This window comes from Ruditapes philippinarum, unplaced genomic scaffold (assembly GCF_026571515.1).
Source record: "Ruditapes philippinarum isolate M1 unplaced genomic scaffold, ASM2657151v2 ctg8692_1_1_1_1, whole genome shotgun sequence".
Taxonomy (NCBI): Eukaryota; Metazoa; Mollusca; class Bivalvia; order Venerida; family Veneridae; genus Ruditapes; species Ruditapes philippinarum.
The window spans coordinates 65,149-76,900 of record NW_026855539.1 but is presented as its reverse complement, the minus strand read 5'-3'; the positions used below and the strand labels follow the sequence as shown (position 1 = coordinate 76,900).

The following is an 11,752-nucleotide window of genomic DNA, read 5'->3' as shown; positions in this document are numbered from 1 at the left end:
TGTTGCAGCCTACGCGGAATAAAGAATTGTTGCCGCCTATACCTTAGTTTCCACCCCTGTGCTCATAGCTTTTACAAACACTCAAAAATTCAACAGAATTTTTCAATGTGAACAATTATATTTCGGGTAACATTCACGCAAAATTTGTATTTTTTATGAATTTGATTAAACTACGTCGGGTTAGCAAAGAGAAAATGTTCATATAATTTCTTTATTTGAAAATGTAAATATTAGGCATGTTAAATGTTGACAGGTCATTTTCTATTCCATTACACGAGAGAAAAATGATTTGGGTAACTCCCACGCATACTTTTATTGTTGATAACTCCCACGCAATATTTTATGTGCAGGCAATATCTATTCAGGTTATAGCCTAGATATTGATTGAAAAAAATCATGATTGATGCATTTAGCATCAAACTTTCATAGAATTTTGAATAATATTAAAAATACCGCCAATAGGTCCTTGATAAAAGTATCGCAGCAGGCACATCAACGGTGAACAACGTTGAAGTATGGTCAGATTTCAACGTTGAAATAACGTTAGATTTATGTTCGAATTTGAAAGTTTAAAAAAACGTTGAAGTTCAACGTTGGCACAACGTTGAAGTTTCAATGTCATTTCAACATACTTTAATTCTAATATAAAGCAAAGTACTGTAACAGAGTTTAACAAAAAAATCAAGACACTTTTAAATACTTCAGCTATTTTATTTCAAAACTACAGTTCAAGTGTAGCTTAAATTCAAACGATTTAAGAAGTCCTTTTAGTTTAACAATTAAGCTACAATCTGTTCCAATCTACCACTAGTACTTCTTCTAGAGCACTCTGGGTATGTCTTAAGTGTTTCATGATGGTGTTTGAATACTTCTACTGCTTCTGCAAATAAAATAAGAAGTTACTAGTTGACTTGGTCAATCTCAAATTATATATAATAAATCAACTTAGTGATTTGTTTTATCTTAAAATGCTTATCTTCTAAGATTTACGTAATAAAAAAGCATAGAAATTAAGATACAGCTGAAGTTTCATATTGACAGTAAATTATGTACAAAAAACAACAAAAACTTTTTAAAAAGAAGCTATTTAAGTCTGACCTATGATTGGTAAGAAAAACTGCTCCCATCAGTTACGTCAGCATTTTCACAAGAACAGTCCTTTCCATGTTAAATTTATGGTATAGAAGCTACAGCTGTAATACTCTTAATTTCAGCCAGGACCAGGATCTAGAATATAAAATAGACTTATTATTCCCTATAAATTCACGGCAATTAAACTTAAAATTTAACACTAATCTTTATTATTTAACCTCAAACAGTTTAATCAATATTTGTTTTGATAATGCAATGGATTTAATGTATTTTTCAAACTAATTCACATTTAATTTTACTATCACTAAGATATAAAATGAATACAGCTAAATTGACGAATCGTCTTGGGACGTAAATTATATGGGGCGAACAACACTTCATCTACTTATAGGTTACAATAATATGATAAATAAATTTCAAAAAGGCATGGCTTGTAAAATCATAAATTGCCAAGGACACCAATAACTTCGCGTAAGGCCTACCAAACCCAAATCATTCAATTAGGTCGCCTTTTGATACAAAAGTCTAAAATATTAGAAGGAGGTTTTGTATTTCTGTTTTTATAAATAAAATTACAGTGGGAAACATTTCATTTACGGATAGGTCTCAAATATTGACCATATGAACAGTCTACACGGCACAGGACCTTATAAGGTGTCACACCGGTACGGAATTAGACCCAGCCCGTTGTAGTCTAGAAAGTAGTTCTTTTAAATTTTGAACTGGCCTATTTCAAGTCATCTTAATTGATACTGGTTATATTTTAAGTATATCTTTAGTAATTATGTACATAAAGTTTCATTTCTGAGTACTTTAAAGGTTGTTTTTGATGTATTTTTGCAGGTTTTCATTTCTGGGTGGAAGGTTTCATAAGGCACTATGCACAAGAATACACACCAGATGCACAAGAATACACACCAGTTACTATTTGGAATATTCTATAGTGATTACAGAAATTAAAAGCTGCAGAAAAACTCCAAGGGCTAATGTATCATTTTTTTGTGCTAAATTTACTTGGACTGCATTGGTGTTTAAAGAAATGGTCATGAATTTTCGGTACCGGATTTGCTTTGTCCAGAATTTAGCCTTAAATGTGATGGATTTACTATAGGATATATGGGTCGAAAATTCAGTAGGCCGTCTCCATAAATGTTGTGGTAAAACATTTTATAGCCCAGCAAATCGGAAACGTTACGGGTTTTACTGTTGATATTTAGATGACATTCAAACATAAGTCCTCTATATTTTATTACCTAGTTTGTAAAATAAAAGACCCATTCTAATATTGTTTAGGTTTTATTTTCTTTTATGCTTTAGATTAAAAAAAAACACAACATAATAATGTTAAATACAGACACTAATTTAAAAAAAAATTGGTTACATAAAAGACTAAGTGATATTTAATGACTTGAAAATCTTAATATAACGAATAACATAAAATGCCATACCTGTCACGTTTCGACTTGCCACAACATTTACAAGGTCCTGTGCCGAGTAGCCAGTTTATGTGGTCATTAAGACAAATGTTGTCCAACATTATCCACAAACAATATCCGAGCTGGAACCGTCCATATCTGCAAACTATAAAAAATGACAACTGTAATTGTGCTTAAACTGAAATCGACCTCCTTCTTATATTTGAGACTTATTTTAATTTCTGCGATTAATTCATCTATATCGAAACTTCATTTAATATATTCACGTGAGTATGTATTCTGCTATCCATAGGGGCTTAATTCTATCCAGGACCTTTTGGCTGTATTTTTAATATTATTCAAAATTCTTTGAACGTTTAAGGCTAAATGCATCAATCATGATTTTGTCCAATCAATATCTAGGCTATAACCTGCATAGATATTGCTTGCCCATAAAATATTGCGTGGGAGTTATCAACAATAAAAGTATGCGTGGGAGTTACCCAAATCATTTTTCTCTCATTTATTGGAATAGAAAATGACCAGTCAACATTTAACATGCCTAATATTTACATTTTCAAATAAAGAAATTATATGAACATTTTCTCATTGCTAACTCGACGTAGTTTAATCAAATTCATAAAAAATACAAATTTTGCGTGAATGTTACCCGAAATATAATTGTTCACATTGAAAATTTCTGTTGAATTTTTGAGTGTTTGTAAAAGCTATGAGCACAGGGGTGGAAACTAAGGTATAGGCGGCAACAATTCTTTATTCCGCGTAGGCTGCAACAGGTCTCGTATGTAAGTAAAAGGGATATAATAAAGAATTACCTGAAAAACACATGTGAAGCGAGGTTTTTAGGCCGCCATATTGTCTGTACGCGTAACCGTAAAAGTCACGTGATTCCCTACCGTGTCAAGGCTTTCCTATGAAAGTGACCGATTACTTCCACATTTTAATTAACATAAGTGATGAAGGCAAATATCTGAGATCAGTTTTCAGTTTTCACTTGGAAAATATGACAAACCCGAGGATTGAACAAGAGATCCCTCCCATTATAAATCCCGGGGTGTATGACCATGTGGAATTTTTTTACGGTATCATTGGGTTTCATTTCTCTCTGTTGAAAATATTTAGGTCCTGACTAAACAGCAAACATTGAAATTATTCAAGTACTGACTGAACAGCAAACATTTAAGTATTTTAGTATTGACTGAAAAGCAAACCTTGAGAGTATTAAAGTATTTCTGAACAGCAAATATTGAAAGCATTTAAGTACTGACTTTACAGCAAACACAAAAACTGACTCAACAGCAAATAGTTAAAGCATTTAAGTACTGACTGTACAGCAAACACAAGTACTGACTGTACAGCAAACATTGAAAAAACTTAAGTTCTGTCTGAACAGGAAACATTGAAAATATTTAAGTACTGTCTGAACAGCAAATATTGAGAGTATTTAAGTAGTGACTGAACAGCAAACAGTGTCTCACATGATCAAACCTGATCTACACTTTGCACTTGCGACATCGATAAATTCAATTACCGCCGGTATAAAACCTTTTCAGTGAGGTGATACCAGGCGGGCGCATCCGCGAAATCTTTACCAGCCGGTATTTTGAACAAAAAACGAGTCCGTCCTGTAAAAATATCAGAATAGACTTGAATTTCATTTCTTTTGCAAAGAAGATGTTCTTACTGTCTAGCTTGAATATTCCAAATGCTTTGACAGAACTTTCCCTTTCTTGTCAGTATTTCGCGTTGAATGCGTTTAGAGTATATAATGTCAACATTAACTGGTTTATTAGATACTGTATTTGAATAATTTATCTATAGCAAAAAAAAAGAAATGCGATCGAGATTTATTCAATTTTTTGACATTTACATAACATAGATATACACGTTGAAATTAACGTGACAATAGAAAACGACAGTATGGGATAGTTTCCTTTTTATGTAAGTGTCCGAGATACGTGACTGGTCAGAAAGACAAAAAACTATCCTTTCATGTTTTCGTAATACAACGTTAAAGCTGCATGCCTCAAGATGAGCCAAAATATTTTAAGAAAATCAAATTTGAGGGAAAAAACTGAGATTTTAAGAAAAATCAAAATATTCAAGATAAAAGCAATAATTTCCATGTAATTTGCAATTTATGATTTTGCAGTATTTTTCATCATATTTCTAATGCGTTACTAACGCAGTCAGGCTATTTCGGCCAATTTTGATATCATTTTGGTAATTTAAATGGATTGTAAGTGCTGTTTGCAATGTGAAATTCATTTCTCTTGTTATCTTAACAATATTTTACTTTTTAATACATTATCAAAATTTTCATGAAAATTACCATGTATCTTGAGGGATTCTGCTATAATTTGTTATTAATATACTGTTAAGCTGGATTCAGAAATACAGACAACTTATATGCGTGCATTTATGCATCGGATATCCAAAACAAGTTTATTACTCTTTTGAATAGTGTAGTCTTTTTTAATTGATTAAAAACATGAAATTTCAGACGTGTTTGAAAACGAAACCATTATGTTGGCTAATGGTTAATTTTGGTTTAGACTGTCGCGGTCAAAAATAAAGTAAATAAAAATCCCTAAATCTTCATATTTTCATATTAAGCTTACCTTATATACAAGATGCTAGGATCCTTGATTGTCCGTCGTCAATCCACAATTGTTTAGAATGACATTTCCTGTAACCAAATGAGCAAATAATGATATATGCTTATTTAAAATGTAAGACGTCATGACGTTACAATGTTAATATTGCAAAATAATTATGTAATATTTCATGAATTTATTTTATTTTCAATATGATAATTATAAGCGAAAATGTGTATGGTGCTTCTTGTTATCAATCACATTTTATTTAAGACGAATTCTTCTTTGATTTCCCATTTAACCCCCTCCACTCGCTCTACAGTTCTTGTCATTCTTTATTTTAAGAACTATGACTGGCCTACGCCCCGGTTGTTTTCCCTTCCCTCCCAAGCCGATTATAAAATCCTGCTACGGTTCTGATATTAATGTCCCAGAAAAATAAAACTTCTGAGTTTATGTTTACACATTTTTAAAAGATAATGAAGGTGAAACGGAAATAGCGTACAGCGAATCGGCCACTGGCAACTTGTTTATTCCCAAAATAATCACCTCTTCTACATACCCGAGTATCTGCGTCTACTTCGAAACCTAAATCTTTGTCTCACACTTTGCATTTGATTTTTATATAAAACAAATAGGATACAAATTACTTGTTGTTTCAGCTTCTCATTCTAGTTTATATTTTTCAACTTTAACCTCTATGCTAACGCTATTGCTTACATATTTTGTGTACTTTATGTGATCATCACTTTAGTATCCGAATTTTCAGCTTATTGAAGAATGCAACTTCTGTCACTGATTTACCACTTTTCAACTTATATCTTAGAACATCAAAGAAATCAACTCTAAATTACAACAGATAAAGTTGTAAAGGTCAATAGGCCTACTCCATTAGGCCTTCTCCAAAAATAAAATTCACATCGTTATTAATGTAAAGACCACTTTAAAAGAGAAGACTGAAAACGAATCATTTGTAGTTCTTGATTTCCGTAGCCTTGGTGAGTTCTGCCACCCTCAGTCGCCTTAAAGTAAATGATACGCATTTTACATTATCCTTAAGCGTTTAATATATATGCAACTTTTTTCTTGTTTTACGATAATTTCCAAAATAATTTCGTTTATTGGAAAACTGGCCATTTGGGTCCATCCGTTGAAATGGTACACTCGTTGCTTAGTACTGATTGATTTAAGAGTAAGTCGATAATCTTATAGTTTCCTACACAATCTATTTTGATTTGATTTTATGGTTTAATCAACAGTCATACCAAAGCACAAAGCCTATATATTTTGCATTTTTATACCATTTTATAAATGAATAGCCTCATCGACCCTGACACTCATTATTTTTGTACAAAATATTTTTGAATCATGACAGTATACTTGGAATTTTTGCTATTTATTTGTAATTTGTAAATAAATGGTTTGCTGGCATGGCTTTGGCAGCAACAGGCGAGGCTGTAATAGAAAGTTTAATTATATAATTTGTTTTACAATAATTTCACTTTCATGTAGAAATAAGATAAGTGTCTGTTCACCTCTGGCTATTACATTTTGACTTGCTACTTTATTCTGATAATATATGAATATTGTGACTAAGAAAAGTTCCTTCCGTTGACACCACAACGACATTTTAATTAATTTCTACATCAACTTACAGATGCTTAAATCATTTTTGAATGAAAAACTTTGAAACCATGCAGTTTGATTAATTTTCAAAAAAGAGGGAATAATTAGAATTTCAGATAAATGATAACTTTTAAGGAATAAGGGAATTAATATTCTGAATATTTATCATATCACACGATTGTCTTCCTATTGATAGTTCACTTCTTTTACTTCTTTTTCTCTTTTTCTGGTGATGATAGTCATTAAGATTCATATGAAATTACATATGAAATATTGAAAGTTGTACAATGTATTTTATAAAAACAAGTATGTAACGCATACTTTTAATATAGTAATCTATAGATAGAATTTGTAACAGTAATAAAGACTTTTGGCTCAACTAGATTATTCATAACAATTCATCTTTTTTCTATTTTGGTCACATTTTATAAAATAGAAACGTAACGTCCAAAATCACACTGATATTTACTTCTTCTGTAGCAGTTCGCCGTTTAAATTATTTAAAATTGTGACAATTACATAGAGGATATTTGTTTGTTTTGCATGTAAGATTGAAATATAATTTCACTGAGTGAACACCAGATGCAATATTTTCACGAGTGGCGTAGCCACGAGTGAAAATATAATAGCTGGTGTTCACGAATGAAATATATTTCAATCTTATATGTAAAACAAATAAATTTTCTTTTTATTTTATGCTTTTTAAGTGATTTTAAATATTTTTTTACTGATTTTGCCGCGTAACGTCGCGCATTTTCCTCTGTGACGTCATTATATCATGACGTAACATCATAAGTTTTGAAATATAGTTCTGTTAAATTTCTCTAATTTTGTTAAATTTTTAACATGATAAGTGATGACATTGACTTTCTTTTCCTTATTAAGCAAATTTACGTATGACGGCATTTATTTCTGCCTGTTATTCCATTTGGTTATGATTTTCTTTTCATCCGCATTCAGATATAGTCCGGCTACAGTGAAAATTATATTTTACAAATTTCACTAGTGGTTTATCCAGAATATTGCAATAAAACACTTGAAAGCATGAAATAAAAGGGTATGTTTTAGTTTAACGAATAGAAATTAAGGAGCAATCTTACAAATTCCATTCAAAGAATTATTATTCTGAGAATCAAGTGGTTTTAGCTTCTCCTACAAATGTCTCTAATTGTCCCCCGCCTTTTAGAAGAAAAAAGGGGGATATAGAAATAGGCTCCGTCCGTCTGTCCGTCTTTCCGTCCGTCTGTCCGCACAAACCTTTTAGGTATAGGAGCTAACTAACGGTACACTGGGACAAAAGAGAACAAAGGTCTTCATTCCGTAAATAATAGTTAGCTCATAAGGAAACAATAGTTAGCCCACAAGGAAACAAAAAAAGAACAATAGAAATAGCTCATAAACCTGAAAAATTGGTACTTCCGTCCGTCCGTCTGTCCGTCCGTCACACTTTCGTGTCCGGTCAATAACTTTGTCATTTATTGAAGGAATCTGAAATAACTTGGCACAAATGTTTGTTATAATAAGACGATGTGTCATGCGCATCAACCAGACCCCTACCTTCAGGGTCAAGGTCGCACTTGCTCATTCAAGGTCAACATTGTCTATTTGAGGATATATGTCGTGTCCGGTCCATAACTTGTTTATCTTTGAAGGGATTTTGTAAGTACTTGCCACAATTGTTCACAATAATGAGAAAATGTGTCATGCGAAACAACCGGACACCTACCTCCAGGGTCAAGGTCGCACTTGCTCATTTAAGGTCAACATTGTCTATTTGAGGGTATGTGTCCGGTCCATAACTTTTTTACTTTGAAGGGATTTTGTAAATACTTGCCACGATTGTTCACAATAATGAGAAGATGTGTCATGGTCAAGGTCACACTTGGAGTTCAAAGATTAACATAATCTGTTACAGGATATATTTTGTGTCCGGTCCATAACTTTTTCTTATATCAGGCTGTCCAGCGTCCCTAAAATTCCTAAAAAATCCTAATTTTTTTCAGTTTGGCTAAAATTCCTAAAAAAATGTAAAATTCAAAGGGAATTCCTAAAAATGCCCTATTTTTTCACTGAAATTCCTATTTTTTTATCTTTTGTTATAACATATCCCGTAACAACCTTTTTTCAATAAAAACCTGAATTTTAACACAGTCAGGAGCAGATGTCATGTTATCAAACATGTTTGTTTTAAATGGAACAATAAAAATTGTCCGACTTTGACTATATCAAAATAGTCACTTGTTTAAAATGGAGGTAAAAAAATTTCCAAGCAAGTTATATTTTTTTATTTGCTACAGAGTTTTACCATTTACCTGTCTTTGGTGTATTTAAAGGTTCCACTAAATTTCAAGGGGACCTTTTTAATAAAATCTTAATTTGTTATCAAGTTCTTTTCAAGTGATGACTGTAGAATAGATCTTTTTTAAGTGATACAAGCTTGCAGATCTAGACAAGTTTTCATATTTGGTAATATTATAAAGTGGGTAAGGTAAACTAGCTGTAATGATTGGATGCTTTTACCATACTAAGAAGTGACACCTTCAGCTGCCCTTTTTGTACACATTAACATTTAAGTCATACCAATGCAATGCAGTAGCGTAGCTACTATTAGGCCATGAAGGCACGGGCCTACAATTTGGTCAAGAAATTGACATTTTCATAAGTTCCAAAATACAATAAAAACAGGCGGCAAGGATGGGGTTGGTAGTGGGTTCAAGCCGTAAAGTTGTGTGTATGATTTACAATCCTCAGTAAAGTTTGCATCTAATCAAATTCATAGTTTATAATTATTGTTTTGATAGTTTTACTTGAACATACTAGGAACGTGCATTTTGCTCTTTTTAATCTGAACTAGTTTTTGGTTTCTGGGGGCTAAGCCCCCAGACCCCCTTTTATGTGCCTACAAGTTGAAAAAAGCTGGCTACGCCTCTGCAATGTACAGTATATATGTTATAACATTTAGTGTATGTTTTTTTTTTAATCTGGAAAATAACTGTTAAAAATCATTGAATAGATTGACACTGTTGTGAAATGTTCTACAATTGTTAGTAGCCCTGATTTATCTTTAACAAATTCTTCAGTGGTGAATACCCTGCTGTTTGAATATAGGTTAAAATATTCCTGGAATGACCTGAGTGGATCATATCATTTTATCGTTTTTCATGAAAGATCAAGACTTGTTCAAAATGTACCAAGCTTAAAATGAATAAATGTTGATAAATTTTTTATGCATTTATAGCTAGAATAAATTTAAAGCATAATTTCTCCTTCCATTTACTATAACTTTAAAATTGTTTTCATTCTAGTTATGTTTTAATGTAGTTTCAGTTTGTTATAACTGAACTAGAGCATTATTTGTGAGTTACTTACTTTTGTGTCAAATATGCAAAGTTGGGCCCATATCATGGTCTTTTGGGGCCATAATTTAGGTATAAAGTTTCAAATTTTAGCCCTAAAATTTCTTTTACTTACCCTAAAATTCCTAATTTTAGCCCTAAAATTTCTTAAAAATTGCCCTAAAATTTGCCCTAATTTTTTGTCAGAAGGTGCTGGACAGCCTGTTATATCAAAGGATTTTGAAAATACTTGGCACAAATAGTCACTATAATAAGACGATGTGTCATGCGCAACACCAGCATCCTTACCTCCAAGGTCAAGGTCACATGTAGAGGTCACAGATTTACATAGTCTGTTATAGGGTATATTTTGTGTCCAGTCCATAACCTTTTCATAGATCAAGGGATTTTAAAGATACTTTGCACAAATAATTACAATAATAATAAGACGATATGTCAGGTGCAAAACATGGGTCCCTACCTCCAAGGTCACACTAAGAGGTCAAAGATTAACATAGTCTATTGGAGGGTATATTTTGTGTCCCATCTATAACTTCTTCATAGTTCAAGGGGTTTTTGAAAATACTTGGTACAAATAGTTACAATAATAAGACGATATGTCATGCACAACACATGCACCCCTACCTCCAAGGTCAAGGTCACACTTAGAGGTCAAAGCTTAACATGATAGATTTTTAAATTAATTCAGTCTTTAATAAATTTATTGTTGCATTTGCAGATCTAGCATTGATCATAATTTTGGACTGAAAGTCCTTAGATCCATACCTCAATCTTTTGAAATAGCACAATTTTATGCTTCATATAAAACTTCCCCGAGGCGGGGGACGTTGGTAACTCTGTTACAAATTCTTGTTAATAAAAAAGTTGGGAATCTCTTCCTTTGTGGGAGATACGGACCTTTATTCAAACAGATAAATCCAAGTATCGCACTGGTTAGCTTGAAATAAACGATTATATTCAAACAGTCAGAAAAAACATATCATAGTATGAATAAAGCATTACACCAGGCAGAATTTCATTGGTGGATGTTGGAATGTTTTCATAACTGGCCTGATATAATGGGGTAGATGAATAATAGTTAAATTCCTCGATATACGAAAAGGTGACAACCCTTTATAATCCGACATCCCTTTTTATTTAATTTTTTTAATCATATGAGTGCAGGTTACGTTTTTCTTTTTAACGACATGTACATAGCGTCACTTACTCCTCAGTTCCCATTTATCTGTGTAATTTTATCATGATTTGCCACTATCATGTTTTAAATAACAATATAACTTTCAAATATAATACACAATACTCAAACAATTCGTGTCTAGACAAAATCATTATAGATATGATATTAAACATTTCGTTTAAATAAATTATTGCTTCCGACAAATATCTTTGTAGATCTAAAATCATGTTATATGAATTATTCTCATTTCAAGGAGCAGACGAAAATTCGACGCCTTATATTGAGCGACTCTACATTAAGACTTATATAATTTAAAATTTATGTCTTGCTGCAGTTTTACATACAAGCAAAAATAGTAATACAATACCGCAGAAATATAATAGAACATCTACAACATTCATATGAATATGATTTCAGTTTCATTCTTAAATTTGCACCGATACTTCCCGTTATGCATGTTATCTACAA

The 11,752-nt window shown here is 32.0% G+C and overlaps 1 long non-coding RNA gene across 1 annotated transcript; it reads right to left on the bottom strand.

The window, feature by feature from the left end:
- Positions 1 to 690: 690 nt before the first annotated feature.
- Positions 691 to 3,428, bottom strand: LOC132743659 (uncharacterized). Its single transcript, XR_009627597.1, has 4 exons — positions 3,344 to 3,428; positions 2,541 to 2,673; positions 1,099 to 1,227; positions 691 to 880 (listed from the first exon to the last, which is right to left on the bottom strand). It is a non-coding gene; the product is annotated as an uncharacterized LOC132743659 (long non-coding RNA).
- Positions 3,429 to 11,752: the final 8,324 nt, after the last annotated feature.